Consider the following 16,217-nt stretch of genomic DNA (forward strand, 5'->3'; position numbering starts at 1 on the left):
TGACAACATACACTTGGACAAATTGTCAAACTGCACCTCCCCTTCACATTGCAGCAGGAGAATCAACAACTCCTGCAGAGCAGCCCGAACCTCTCTTCTCTGATGATGAAGAGGACTACCACACCTTCGACTCCAAAGCCCTCCAACAGCTCGTGGAGAGCCTCAGCAGCCCCCCTCCAGGAGCAGGGCAGCCCAGCTGCTACAAGGAGACCCCACCCCCTGCATAGACCACCCAGCAGGCAGCACCCACCGCCACTGCTGCCTCCCAGGACCCCACTAAGAACACTTGGCCTTCCAACGCTGTGTGTTCTGGTGCTAGGAGAATCTTGGCGAACAGGTGTGGGTGGGCTTCAACCGCATGGCCGCCAAACCAACTTCAATATGTGGGTGTCTAAGTCCCATCAGGGACCTCTCAGACACCCACAGTCCACTCCATGCTCTCCAATGGACCATGGCTGACATCGCTGGAGCCCTGACTTAGAGACTAGAACAACTGTCCAGTCAGAGTGGCTCTATCGATGTCACACAAGAGTTGGGACACGTGCAGAGGTTAATGGAGACCTTGGAGCTGACACATGCGGAAAGGGCAGCTGCCACGGCTGCACACCAGCGAGAGGTAACTGGGTTCCTCAATGACCTCAAGACCATCCTGGCGCTGATGAATGCTGCTGCTACCACTACATCCACATCTCTGCCCCTGAAGTGTCAGAGCCACACAGTGCGGCCAACATTCCACCTCTGGCCCCTGAGGCGTCACTGCCACACAGTGCTGGAGACAGGCCACCACCACCCACACATGAGGCCCTTGAAACAGCAGGGGATGAAGATGCAGAAGAATCTACCTTACTGGTAAAAAGGAAACTGAAGCATTCATCTCTGCTAGATGGCCGATTTCTGTTGGGTCTGCTCTCTGCATCATCACCTTCCAAAGTGTCTCGATACACTCTGCGACACTCACCTTGGACCTCAAAATGGACTGCCATATTCTGTTTGATCGCCAATGATACAGCAATCAGACTGCGGACTGAACTCTTCCTCTTGACTTGTCATTCCCTGAAGGACTCTGGCTGGCCCTCCGACTGCCAACATTGTAAAGTGGGGTTTGCATGGCCTTGTACTGCTCCAGCTGCAACACTCCACTGAAGAATCATTAAACATCCATAATCACACAGATGTGTCATGTCTATGATCTTTCAAGTGTGGAAGTATGGATGAATGTCTGGTCAGTGATTCCCCCTTACGTCCATGTTGCTCATGTCATTGTACTTGGGTCACAGGGTGACACATTGCTGAATGTGGTCCAGGTGGTGCCGACACAACAACAGGGACACATGCATTAGTCACTTCCTTGTCCAGCCCAGTATGGAACCACACCCAGAGCCCTGGGGTCATTGATCAAACCCTTACACTGGACTGGCATACGCCAGGCCAGCCCACTCTGCTCATGCTCAAAGGGGGGGACGACAACACTACATGTCCCAGATCTTCCCTGTAGTGATCTGCTGCTCACAGGTCTAGTTGTCAGCATGCCACAGCCACTCCCTCACGGCTGGTTTAAACCCACACCACACCCATCCAGCACACGCATCACAGGACATGATAATCTGCCAATAAAAAGGGCTGGGCTCACTTGCTTGACGCCATTTCCACTCTTTATCTGAGTATATCTGTGTAGTGTTAATGAAGGCATGAGGGCCTAGGGCCCTGCAACATCACATTCCCCTGGGCCGGAGGTGACAGGATGGCATCCGCACCACAATACTCAATCATAGAGGGCCCATGACTTGCAGGGCACAGATTTGGTGGCACCTGATACACTGCGGCCAGCACAGGTACACCGCCAATGGGACAGTGACTTTCGGTGCACTGAGGTAGGGGCAACTTAAGTGTTGAGCGGGTGTGCAGCCTGCAATGATGCCCCGTCCTAGTGGTCCGGACTGGTGACGATCGTTGTGAGCCCTGAGGGAGCGCAGTGTAGGCCTGAGCCAGCGGGCAGTGCATGCCTACCGCCACGTGGCGTTGCCTCGCAGGTCACAGAGTTAGTGGCACCTAAAGGGAGGAGTGGGTGTGCAGCCTGTGATGATGCCATGTGCACTGATATGTCCTCTGCCATAGTGAAATCAAGACCCAGAATCAAGTGTGAGACCTGGTGGCCCGCGGAGCGGGCTGCCTGATGTGGAGGGTGCCATGTTCTTGGGCCCCGGGCTTGGGGCTTGCACAAGCACGTGGTGGGCCCTCTTTGCGACACGCCAGGGCGGAAGGTGAGCAGTGAGGCTTGGGTGCGCAGGGTCGGGCATGCACCGCTGGCAGCAGAAGGGGCTGGGGTACTGATGCCTGGGTGTGCTGGGGGGGGCATGCACCGCTGGGTGGTGGGAGGTGCTGGGGTGCAGCTGTCAGGGTGCACAGGGTCGGACAGCCGATGATGGTGTGTTCAATTGTATGTACTTTGCCACTGATGTATCTGGACTCTGTTTCAGATGACGGACCTGGTGAACTGCAGTACATACCTGCATGTGGTTGGAGACACATCAGTGGCAGCAGGTGAGCAGTAAGGCCTGGGTGTGCAGTGTTGGCAGTCTCTTTCCCTATCCCTCTCCTTATTTCTCTGTTTCTCTCTACCCCTCTCTTTCTGTCTTTCTCTCTCTCACTGTCCTTCCGTCTTTCTCTCTCTCCCTCTCCCTCTCTTTCTGTCTTTCTCTCTCTCCCTTTATCTCCGCCTATCTCCCTCTCCCTCTCTTTCCGTTTTTCTCTCTCTCCCTCTCTTTCTGCTTTCTCTCTCCCTCTCTTTCTGTCTTTCTCTCTCCCTCTCTTTCTCTCTCTCTATATCTCTCTCTCTCTATCGCACTCTCTGTGTCCTTTGATGAGCGCATGACGCACCTTCTGATCTGGATTTTTGTCTTCCAGGCTTTGACCTGCAGATTGTCCTAAGGACACCGGCCACGAGTCTTCATTAATGTTGTTTTGAGGTTTTTTTAATAACAATTTTGTTTGGTAATTCAAAGGTGGATGTGTGATGCTCATTTTTGTGACGACACATGCATGTTACCTCTTGTGATTGTGCAACATCAGGCACATTTTTTTGTACTTGATTTCGTGAAGTTTATGTGACGTCTTTGCCCGGGGGTGCCGGGGAGGCCTCCTGGGGGTGGTGGTGGTGGGTGTTGTGGCACTGTTGCGGCTCCCAGCAGCATGGTCAGTGGTTACATGGCATCTGTTGCCCTTCAGGTGTGGCTCTGGCCTGGGCTCCCTTTTCTGGTGCAGGCTGTCATCCGACTTTACACCAGGTCAGAGCAGGTGTTAATTTCCTGCTGCTAACACGCCTTATTGCCTGTTCTGTGATCTTATCGCCGCTCTGGCTGGTCGTTGTGAATGTTGGGGAGTGGTGTTGTCACTGGTTTTTGCACGGGAACGCCTACTCTGCATCTCATTAACGATAGTTGCTGTGTCATCTGTGGCAATGTTTTTTGGGGCTGCTAATGCAGGTAAACTGGTGATATGGGCTTTTAGCACCAGTTTGTGAATAGGACGATAAACTTATTGCCACTTTGGCTGTGAAAAAGTGCTGATAACTCGGCGATAAGTCCTTGAGAATATGCCCCAAAGTGTAATCAGAGTTTAGCATTTTAGAAGTGAATCAGTTAACTCATGGTAATGTGCATGTGACACCTGCAGACTTACAGACACAGTTTGGTTCTTTTACTATCCTGAGTGCATTCTCCATGTTGCAACTGCCATGCTGCACTCTTACCCAGTACTTGACTTTTAGCTACTAGCTTTTTTCAAGTTTTTCCCTCACCATCAATGCAATAAGAGAAACTAGAGGTTCCAGAATGCAACGTTTTACCAGGGAAAGAGTCAGGGTGGGATAAAGGTGTCACTGTCAGACATAAAATGAGCTCTCTTGTCAGCAAGCTGACCTATGGTCAGTCAGCTGTGCACCAGGCCCAGGTGTGTGTTCCCTACTCCAGACCCTTCTGAAGTGTCTCTTTTGACTAATCACTCCACACAGATGCACACAAAAGGGCATTGGACAGTGAGGGAGTTATTAGCATATTAAAATCTTGCAGATAAACCAGAACAAAGTATGGCAGAAAATGTTCTCATTTGAAACTATATTTCTTGCCTTTTACCTTCAGGCTCCTGCATGGGCAGAGAAAAGCTGTTCCAAACAGAGTGTGTCTCTTGGCTGAAATGCATTGGGCGAGTCAAGCATCGTTTTCAGTCAGTTTCTGGGTCAAGGTAGGAGCAAGAAGCTGAGCTGCACTTTCTAGTGGACTGAAAATGAGGCTTGATCTGAAGAATGCAATTCAGCTATGAAAGCTGCATGCCCGTCTGAGTCACTGAAGGTTCCCAGTCATGCGGACAGTGTCCCTGAGAGTGGAGCATAGGAGAGGCTCCAGAGCCCTGCCCCTGGTCGGCTGTGAGGTGAGGTCAGACTAGTGTGGAGTCGCCTACTGTTGGATCGTCATGACTCATGTGTAGATTGTGCTCCAATAGATCAATGCATTCACCTCCTCGAAGGATATTAGATAATTTTTCAATATGGAATTGCCGAGAAAACACACTTGCTTTGCCTTCACCAAGCCCAGGAGTTAGGCTCATTTGTCCTTTGCAGAAGTGGAGCTTCCACAGGGGCACCTGCTATGTTTTTATTTGTAAGTGCTTCCTGTTGAGGTTTAATTTCTGTGAAATAAGAATCAGGGCCAGAACGGCTCTGGGGCACCCATACACCCTGCTCCCAGCCATGACTTAATGGGGGAGTGGGCTGTGTGGCCCCCCTCCTTTGCCTGTTTTCGGGCCTGGAGACCCCATCCGCTGGGGCTCGACCATGCCTCCCTGGGTGCCCTGGAACCCATCCAGGGCGATGGGGCGGTAGGGGAGCCTCAAGGGCCCCTCGAGTCCCAGCTGGCTACCTGCTTTCTGTGGGAGCTGACCTTGCTCTTGCCCACAGGTAGCTGATGGGAATGCAGCTCCCTGTGTGCAAGAGCAATCCTTTCACCCAACTCATCCTCTTGCTGTCAGAAGAACCCTCCAACATGAGGGCCGACTTTAACAGGTGCATGAAAAACATCGCCGACTGGATAAAAGACAACTCCCTGAAACTTAATGGCAACAAAACAGAAGTACTGAGCTTTCTGGACAACTCCTCCCCATGGGACAATTACAGGTGGTGTTCTGAACTAAGGCCCTCACCCAAATAATGCCTGCGACATCGGCATCATACTGGACAGCAAGTTCACCATGATAAAAACTAGATCGACGCAGTCTCCTTCACATGCTTCCTCACACTCTCTGCATGCTCCACAAGATCTTCAAATGGCTTCTCGCCAATACCAGGCGCACCGTCACCCAAGCTCTACTCACCAGCCAGCTGGACTTCAGAAACATACTCTACACAGGCATTAACTCACACCTACAGAAGAGACTATACGCCATACAGAACTGGGCAACGAGAATCATCATTGACCTCAAGTTGCTGATCCACACTTACAAAGCCCTGCAAAGCAAATGACCAGCATACATCAACCACCAAGTGAACTCCCACCAACACTTCAGATACCTGTGCCCTGTCTACCTTCACCTCGCTCACACCCTGTACATACGCTGAATCTACACCAGAGGTTGTTCCTTCTCCTTTCTCACGGCCAGGTCCTGGAATGACCTCACCCTTCACCTCCAGACCCCAACCTCTCTGCTTGAATTCAGGAAAGGACTCAAGACATGGCTGCTCAACTAAACACCACCTCCATGGTAGGATTTTCAGTGCCTGGATACCCTCATGGGTGATGAGCCGTGCTATACAAGTTGTGTTGATTGATTGATTTATTGATTGATTGTGATGTCTACCATATGTATTCCTGTGCTCATACTAACTTTAAAATATTTCACACAGTCGATGTGTGCTGTTCAGTGCAGCATACATGTTATGTTAGGAGAAATACATTATTTTCTCCTACTTAATGGCTGTCTAGGAAATGTTCATTTTGACACAAAGACAGGTCTGACAATCATGCCTTTGCATCACAATTCATGGGTGGCAGTGTTGGAATACTGAAGTAGCACCCATTGAACATCTCCTTGATGTAAGTAATGCAAAGTGCTATCTGTGCTACATTAAGGGCAACTTTACGACAAAAAATGTTTTACACTGGAAAGTAAATACTTTGTCAAGACTTTCAGCCACTTTGCATCACTTAGCATGTTTTTGCTGTGACACAAAGTCTAGTTAAATCTGCCACTTAGTTTCCTATTTTACTTTAGTAATTTAGCAGCTCTACACAGAGTTGATTGGTAGCTGAGATTTAGGTAAGCATCCGCAGTGCACAACTAAATATTTCTTCGCTTGTGGGCTTTTGTTTGAGAAAGAATTACAGTGGTTAGAAAGAAGGATCTGATATATGAACTTCTGTAATGCCTGAGGTATTTTACTTCCATTGTCTTTTAGGTAATAAATGCATCACAGAGCAGTGATGATTTATCTAATTTCCCTTAGACTTCTTAAGCTATTTATAAATGTGAATTCAATTTTCTCACTGCTTAACACTGTAAATGGGATTTATTGTTGTAACTCCACAGGATAATAAGATTATACCTAAAGTGAGTTAGAGTACCCTCATTGGTACAATCCATTCCATCTGTAAGGATTCTCAATCGGGGGTGAGATAAGCATCTAGTCTGGACACAACACCTGTGACACCACACAACAGATACTGTGTGTTGGACTTGGCCACTTCTGCAGGGTCATCCCCAGTCTTTTTCCTTTCACCCTCCTGTTTTCTGAACCCATTTGTGTTGGCTTTTAGGACTCTGTGCACTTTACAACTGACAACCTGCGCTAAAGTACTTGTGCTCTCTTCTTTAAACATGGAAAAATTGGCTTACACCCAATTGGTACATTTAATTTACTTGTAAGTCCTTGGTATGAGGTACTACATGTACCTGGGGCCTATAAATTACATTCTACTAGTGGGCCTGCCACCCACTTCAGTAGCCTTTTAAACATGTCTCAGATCTGCCATTGCATCCTGTGTGTGCAGTTTTAAACTTCCATGCTAACTTGACATAATTAAACCTTTTGCCTAGCTCAAACCTTCCTTTCTAATACATATAGGCATCCCTAGGTTAGGCCTTGAACAGCTCAGAGGGCATGGTGCAAAGTATTTTAAAAGTAGGAAATGTACTTTTAAGTTTTAAATGTCTTGGTAGTGAAACACTCCTAAATTTGTTTTACTCTACTGAAAGACCTACCACTCCCACGGGATAACATTGGAGTCACCTTCTTATATTTAATCTGGTGTAACTTCCAAATTGGAATAGGTATACAGGTCAAGTTTATTGTCTAAAGAATTGCAATTAAAAGCTATTTTTAATGGTAAAGTTGGATGTTTAAATACAATTCTGAAAATGCCCCTTATAGAATGTTAGCATTTTCTTTTCCTAACAATCTGTGCCTGTGGTCTGATCTTGGGTCCATGTCTAGGTATAGCTGCGAGTGGAGCTGTCACCTACCACACTTGCAAATCACAAATGATCTACCTGAGCACTTTCACAAAAGGTTTGTCACTAGTCTTTTACAATCACAGACAAGCTGGGGCCAAGACAGGGAGGAAGGGGATGCTTGACACCTCAGGGGTGTTTGGACAAACTATCACGAAAAAGTATTGTGATATATAAATATTGTGTCACAAATAGCAGGACATCAGAAATAGCGTCGCCAGGAATATCCAAGGTAGAAATATTGTTTTTAGTGTTGTTTTTAATATCATTGTAAAACATATTGATGAAGAAGATTTCACTGTACATAATATAATTTGTAATAATTGTTAATTAGCATGTAATTTATTATAGTATGTTTGATTGTATATGTGTGTTTATTTATTTGTGTTTTTACAGGTGCGCCCGTGCAAGTAAGAGCGACGTCTTCGTATGTTGAATTGCCCCCCCCCCCCCGCTCCGCCACTCTTACCTGCACGGGCCACCACACCTGTGTTTTTAGTTAGTTAATTTTTTAATTATGAAATTGTTGAAATTAGTCTTTTTGTTGTATTATTGTATATTCAAATTAATTTATAAGAGATCCTTATTCAGCCAATCAGGCCATAAAAGTCAAAAAAATTCAAACATACATTAGAAAACCATCATAACCAAAACCGCACATCATCAAAACATTGCCTACGCAGTAATCATTGAAACCAGTCAACCTAATCAGCCAGAGCAGGAGTTACATCATCAGCTGATAGGGTTAATCTTGTAAAGTGCTAGTGCGTACAATAAGATGTAAATAATGCAGATAAAAATATTAAAACCATAGTCAAAACAGCAGTTAAAAGACTGAATAAGAAATTGCAAATTAGATCTTCATAGGGAATAAGAACAAAAATATCACCAGCAAATGCCAAGCACAACCCCACTAACAGTGTTAATCCTTCATGGTTTTCGTGGCTTTAACAGCAGCCTTGAGGAAGGAGCTCACCCTAAAGCAATTGTCAGGGGTACTTAATAATGGCAGATTAAACAGTGCTTCTATGCACCTCCAAGGGCCAAGAGTTCTTAACAATGGTTTAAGAATGCACCTATGTGCATGAATGAAGTAGATAAAGAAAAAAACATGCAATGTAGCAGAGACTGCTCGAAAAGACCATTGCAATAAAAAGGAGGGGCTGATCTTCCCAGAGCAACAAAATAGTTATCAATGCGTAGAAGCTGCCACACTCTGTTAGATCTAAAACAAAAAAGAAGGGACCTCGCCAAGTGGGTGAGTTCTAGAGAAGGATAAAAAGTAGGCTCAGCAGAAGCGAATGACCAATGAAAGGATTGCACTGGGCATTTTGTTAGCTTGACTTGAAGTCTACTTTCTTCACAAAATTGCAAATAACTTTATGCCTAATGGGGAGGAGAATAGAGAAGATAACCCCGAAGCCTGTAAAGATTTTGTTTTATAACTCAGCCACGGTATCCATAACGATATCTCTGCAGAACATAGCTTGAGGATTGACCCATGCACTAAATCATAGCAACAATGGAGCCAAATCGACCTTGTCCTCAATGTGCAACTGGTTTAACTCTGGGTGGACAATATAACTAGTGGAAGTTGGTGGGAGGTGTAAGAGTCACCGGCAAATGTGATTTTCCTAAGTCTGAAGCGAAGAACCATTATGATTGCCCCAGATCCCTGCCCCGTACACAACTTCCAGTACACATTGGGCATTATACACTTTTAAATATGGGTAAAATGGTGCCTTGGGTTGTAGGGCTGGAAAGATTAAAAACAGCTACTGCTGATCTACTAAGGTTGAGACTAGAGGATGCCAGGAATCAAGGGAGTTAAATATAACTCCCAAGTAGAATGGGAGTTGGGAGCACACTGCCTGACAGTCCCAGCTCAGTTCGCCCCTTTGCATCCTGGTAAATGCAGTACACAGTTCAAACTTACTTCAAAATTAGCTTGAGTTTTTCACAAAAGTTGGTGAAGACATTGCTGTATATCTCTAGACACGTGTTTCTGGGTTGAGCCCTTCATCAGTAGAGAGCAGCAGTTTTAGAGAGCAAAGAAAAATCATCTGGGGTGGCTGGTAATGCTGCCAAGTTCCTCTCAGGTCACAGTACCACTCACAGGCACACAGGTGCATCTCCAAAGCTCGTCAGCTTGCTGGCTCAAGGGAGCCTTTTAAACAGAATGGGGGTTGGGAGCACACTGCCTCACAGTCCCAGGTCAGTTCGCCCCTATGCATCCTTGTAAATGAAGTACACAATTCAAACTTACTTTAAAATTAGCTGGAGTTTTTCACCAAAGTTGGTGCAGACGTTGCTGTATATCTCTAGACACGTGTTTCTGGGTTGAGCCCTTCATCAGTAGAGAGCAACAGTTTTAGAGAGCAAAGAAAAATCATCTGGGGTTGCTGGTAATGCTGCCAAGTTCCTCTCAGGTCACAGTACCACTCACAGGCACACAGGTGCATCTCCAAAGCGCATCGGCTTGCTGGCTCAAGGGAGCCTTTTAAACAGAATGGGGGTTGGGAGCACACTTCCTCACAGTCCCAGCTCAGTTCGCCGCTTTGCATCCTGGTAAATGCAGTACACAGTTCAAACTTACTTCAAAATTAGCTGGAGTTTTTCACCAAAGTTGTTGCAGACATTGCTGTCGTCTCTCTAGACACGTGTTTCTGAGTTGAAACCCTTCATCAGTAGAGAGCAGCAGTTTTAGAGAGCAAAGAAAAATTATCTGGGGTTGCTGGTAATGCTGCCAAGTTCCTCTCAGGTCACAGTACCACTCACAGGCACACAGGTGCATCTCCCATGCTCGTCAGTTTGCTGGCTCAAGGGAGCCTTTTAAACAGAATGGGGATTGGGAGCACACTGCCTTACAGTCCCAGTACAGTTTGCCCCTTTGCATCCTGGTAAATGCAGTATACAGTTCAAACTTACTTCAAAAATAGCTGGATTTTTTCACCAAAGTTGGTGCAGACATTGCTGTATATCTCTAGACACGTGTTTCTGGGTTGAGCCCTTCATCAGTAGAGAGCAGCAGTTTGAAAGAACAAAGAAAAATAATTTGGGGTCGTAGGGTTTCATAGGGAGTCGCTCAGACTCCCTATGGACTGTATGGGAGCCTGTATACCGATCGCATGCACAGGCTCCCATAGCAAAAAGGGATGGTAGGGGAAAAGCATACAGCCTGTGCTGGGCACCCCCTGGTGACTGCCAAACTGTGCATGCTTGGATCAGGAAGACCCATGAACACCCCCAGGTCCGATTCAGAGGGCCCTGGGTAAAGGAGGCCTACTAGGGACCACCCGAAGTCCAATTCCGACAGCTGCTTCATCTTGCTGGGACCGAGTCGATATGGCTGTCCAAATCATGCATTGTACTCGCTCGTTCGGAAGGTGGGTCCATTGCATGAACCAGTCGGACGGACAGGTTCAGGTTTGGAAACGATTCAGTCGATGCTGACGAGATCCTTGCATCGTACTTGGTTGTTTGGAATGGGGTACAATTCGGTCATAAACATAGGCTCCGAATCGATTTAGGCAATACAAATTCCAATTCGGATCCCTTCCGACTGAGATCGGAATTGACCCTCTAGTGTCTCTACAAGCTTCTGACAGACAATTAAAAAATAACCCCTGGTGCAGGCACAGGAAAATCTTTAAGGCACCAGTAGAATGTGTAAGCTGCCAAGAGAGCCTGAGGCTGTCACTAGAATATTGAGTGGGTAAAATCGTAGGGGGTGTCGAAGTTTACTGTAAAGTAATTGCCCCTAGATGGAGAGGGTATTATGGTCATCCCATTCTGTCTGCTCGACCCCCCCCATTACAAATACGCAATCAATGGTAGAGGGGCACCTTCTAACAGTGGGGAGGAAGTGTCGTCCTCTCTGAAGGTCTCAACTAAGTTAACCAGACCGTGCGCCACCAGATATTTGACCAACTTAATTCCATTAGCAACACTGAATTCTCTGTGGAGTTCCCCCCAAAGTACCAACCCTCTGCAATGGGCCCACCAGTTTGGCATTAAAATCACTACACAGCAAATAGGTGAGCTGCACAAACGGGCTACCCTTCAGGGTCTGCAAATTAGAGAGGAAATGAAACAACTGAATAACATCTACACACTTAGAACTAACAATATCATTCTTATGAAAATTAACAATTACAAAACAAATTTAGTAACACTTTCTTGGAGCTGTAAAATTTGAAAAGATAAATACTCAGGATCAATGAATGTGACTTCCACACAAAGGTTTAAAGAAATCCAAATTACAAGGCCTGCCACAGCTAATCCCCAGGGAAAGGGAATCACGGGGCTTCAATAACAAGTTTACCCATCATACTAAATAGAAGAAGCAGCCCACTTCTCCTGCAAAAATACAATGTCATACTTGTTAATGAAAGCCTGTCGGTCAAAATTGCTAATTTTCTCTTTAAGGCCCGCAACGTTCCAGCTGAGCAAAGAAAATACACGGTCAGAATTCGGATAATGAGATTATTATTGTACATAATTAATTGTTGAATACTCTTTCATGTGCCAGGATATTGGATTTTTAGGGAATAAGGGTGTGAAGATTTTTTTAAATTTTATGTTTTAATTGTAAATCTTAAGTTAATCATTTTAAAGGCATGCAAATTAATAATTTAGACGTTTTACATTTATCTTGTAATATTAATAATTTAAATATATTTTTATTTGATGTTAACTTTAAAAAACAATTATGGTATTAAAAAACAAATTGTAAGAAAATAAATATTTTAAAGTGTAAAAACATTTTATTAAAATATATAAAGAATATTCTGAAAACAATTATGTTCGCATTTAAAAATGTATATTATTTCAAAAACATTTTTACCATTGTATGACATTTCAACGGCTTTACTTTAAAATGATAATTTACATTGTTTTTAAATGTAAAATATAAAATTCATTTAAATCGTTAATTTTGTATCATGATTTTATTTTCATTTTATTTTTTAAAGTTCTTGAATGGCAGTAAATATTTTCAACAATATGCACATTTTCAATGTTAATAAAAATATTCATTTTATATATTAATATGTGAACATGTATATACATGTTTGTAGTTTAGATTAGAGGGCTTTTAGATAATATTTTAGTAAATATTAAATACAAAATGAGATTCTTGATTTGCATGTAAAATGGTTAATTTCTATTACCTTGTGTAATAATGTTTCATTTTTAAGTGGATAGTGTACATTTCACCTCTTTAGTGCCAACCCCCTTCTTCAAATAGCCTTAGATTGGAGTGAAATGAAATGAAATGAAGTGAATGAAACTTATATAGCGCACGACTTACCCTGGGGCATCTCAGCGCTTGCTTAGGGAACCCGTCCTGGTATTCCCCTGTGAGATAACCCTGGCAGGGTATCCACAAGGTGAAAGCCAGGCATCCCACCGCGAGGGGCCGTTGTGGAGATTAAACAAGCTATTGCCCAGAGTCGCAGAGTGTGAACCTGTGAGTCGAGAAGGCACCGGAGCGAGAATTAACGAGTCCGTGGAATTTTGAGCCCAACACCCGCCGAGGTGGGGAATTGAACCCTGGTCCCGGGCCGAACGCAAGCTCCAGGTCTGCCGCCTCTAACCCCCTGAGCCACACTTCTCCACAGTGGGAATAGTAAATGTCATCCTTTTAGTGTCCTACAACTTCTCCTAATATGGTTATATTGGAGTGGAAATAGTGCATTCCACCCCTTCAGTGTCCAACCTTTTTCTAAGATTTGTTTTGGTTGCAGTGTGAATAGTAAATTTCACCCCTTTAGTATCCAATACCTTCACCCAATATGGTTATATTGGAGTGAAAATAGTAAATGTCACCCCATTAGTATCAAACACCTTGCCCAAATTGCTTTAGAATGGAGTGGGAATAGTAAATGTCACCAATGTATTGTCCAACACCTTCCCCTAATTGGTTTAGATTGGAGTGGGAATAGCAAATGTCACGCCTTTAGTGCACAAACACCTTCCTCTAATTGGATGTGATTTGAGTGGAATTAGTAAATGTCACCCCATTAGTGTTCAATACCTTCTGCAAACTGCTTTAGATTAGAGTGGGAATAGTAAAGGCCTCCCCTTCAGAGTCCAACTCCTTCCCTGAATCGGTTTAGATTATAGTGGGAAAAGAAAGTGTCACCCCTTTAGTGTCCAACACCTTCCTCCAATATGTTTACATTGGAGTGGGAATGGTAGGTTTGCCCCGTTCAGTGTCCAACGACTTTCCCAAATTTGTTTATATTGGAGAGGGAATAGTATGTTTTACCCCTTTAGTATCCAAACACCTTCAATCAATATGGTTAGATTGGAATGGGAATAGTGAATGTCACCCCTTTAGTGCCCGGCACCTTCCCCAAATTGGGTTAGATTGTAATAGGAATAGTAAATGTTACTCCTTCGGTGTCCAACACCTTCCTCCAGTATGGTTTGATTAGAGTGGAAATTATAAATGTCACCCCTTTAGTGTCCAAAGCCTTGCCTGATTTGGGTTAGATTGGAATGGGAATAGTGAATGTCACAGTTTTGGAGTGCAACACTTTCCCCAAATTGCTTTTTATTGGAGTGGGATTCGAAAATGTCACCCATTAGTGTCCAGCACCTTCCCCATATTGGTTTAGACTGGAGTGTAAATAGTAAATGTTACCTGTTTAATATCCAACACCTTCCAATAATATGGTTAGATTGGAGTGGGAATAGTAGATTTCACCCCTATAGTGTCTAACATTTTTTTTAATGATTTTGTTGGAGTGGGATGATGTGACTTTATAATTTTATTCAGGAAACATATATTTAACTTTTAATTGTCTGTAATAAAAATGCTTTGTGATATTTTATTATTACAATTGGTGTATACAAATATAGGGGTCGATTAGGATCGCGGACGGACTTGCGTCCGTCCGCGACCCCAGAGCAGGAGGGAACCTCCGCATGGCATGCGGAGTTCCCTCCTGTGCAATTAGGATGTGACCGCCACCCTGGCGGTCACATCCTCTATTTTTAACATGCGGCGGGTGCAGCTTCAAGCTGCACCCGCGGCAATGTTAAAAATGCACTCATTGCATTTGCATGCAGAAAGAGGCAGGCACCACGCGGTGCCTGCCGCTTTCTGCATGCAAATGCAGGGGGGTACCATAGGTACCCCCCATGTGCACCCCCACCCCCCCTTCACCTAGGGGGCCCGCAACGGGCCCCCGCAGTGAAGTTCCGTATGCTTTTCCACGGCGGAAAACCCGCCACGGAAAAGCATAACTCACTGGCCATCCTAATATGGTGGACGGTGTCTGGAAGACACTGTCACCATATTAGAGCTTTTCCGCCGCGGTTGTAATCCGACCGCAGCGGAAAAGCTGCGGACGGAAACCAGGACCCACCAGCCATCCTAATGTGGCGGTGGGTCTTTGGTCAGTCCGCTGCGGTTTTTCCGCATCCTCGGGGCCGGCGGTGGCTTCCGCCGGCCCCGAGGATGCGGAAAAACCGCAATCGTAATGACCCCCATAGTTTGTTCTGTTAGTAACAAATAATATTACTCATTATATTTTTGGGGGGGAAAGACACATCTTCAAGTGAAAAAAATATATAAAGTTAAGCATATAACACATTTCTTCATTGGGGACACCTTCCTGCACATAAACAATATTTAATGATGTTTTACTCATTCGATGTGTACTGTAAAATGCAGCACTTAGAAAAAGATTTTCTCCTTCTTGCATGGCATTAGTTTTTCCTTGTAAATCTGTAGAAGCATCAAAAAGCAATTGGTTTTGAGGTAGAATGCCGACAGCAACACCCATTGCGTGCCCCTTTCTCGCAGATACCTGCATGAAAGACTACCATATTTACAAAGCGGCTTTAAGCCACAACAAGTGGCTTAATGCCACTTTGTAAATATGGTGGAAGGCATTGTGCCACCGAAACATCAGTAAAAGTGAGGTTCCGGTGGCGCAATCTCCTTGCAAATATGGCCCCAAGTTCTTTAGGAACAGTTCAAGGGTATTTTCTTGGTGATTGTGAGCTATCCAGATAGTCTAGAAAACCCCCACTGGTGCAATGCATTCCATTCCACACTATTTGGTTTGACTGGTGACGTTTACCAGTTACTGACTCACCCTTTTTTTTACCTCGGAAGATTTACACAATTTCCCACTGCAGGAATTATTCTTTACCTAAATGTTACTTGTGAAATCATTGTGAACTCCTAGCCTGTAGGCATTCAGCTTTCATCAATTTCCACCCTGTAACAAGTTTTGGTTTAGTTCTGTGAGGATTTATTTTAATTGGGAAAACACAGTTGCTGGGGACCCCTCAGTAGTCTCACTGACATTAATAAATATGGTTAGAAGAAGCAAGCCTGTTCTCCCTCACATTCTTTCTCTTGCCTTCTTTATCACTAGCTTTATTTTACATTTTCCCTCTCTCTCACTCTATCTCCTGTTTACCATCTCCCTCTCTGTTTTCACTGTCTTCCTTTCTCTCTCTCTCAGCTTCCTTGCTTTCTCATGCCCTTTCTCTCTTCTGTTGTGTACCTCTCAGTTCCCTTTTTGTTTCAACCTCTCTCTCCCTTTCACTCGCTATGACTCCTTCTAGCTTTTTCTTCTCTCCTTTTGCAACTTACTTATTCTGCTCTGTTTCTTTGTCAAATGCTTTGTTCTCTCTCTCTTTCTCCCTTTCTCTCACTCTCTCAAAAACATGCTCTCTGTCATCTCGCTTTTCTTCCA

General features: G+C 44.7%; 1 protein-coding gene across 1 annotated transcript in view; it reads right to left on the reverse strand.

Moving 5' to 3' along the window:
• The window catches only part of CDHR1 (cadherin related family member 1), a 553,828-nt gene that overhangs the window by 436,287 nt on the left and 101,324 nt on the right, over window positions 1-16,217 (reverse strand). The window lies entirely within an intron of this gene.

Source organism: Lissotriton vulgaris, chromosome 5 (genome assembly GCF_964263255.1).
Source record: "Lissotriton vulgaris chromosome 5, aLisVul1.2, whole genome shotgun sequence".
Lineage (NCBI taxonomy): Eukaryota > Metazoa > Chordata > Amphibia > Caudata > Salamandridae > Lissotriton > Lissotriton vulgaris.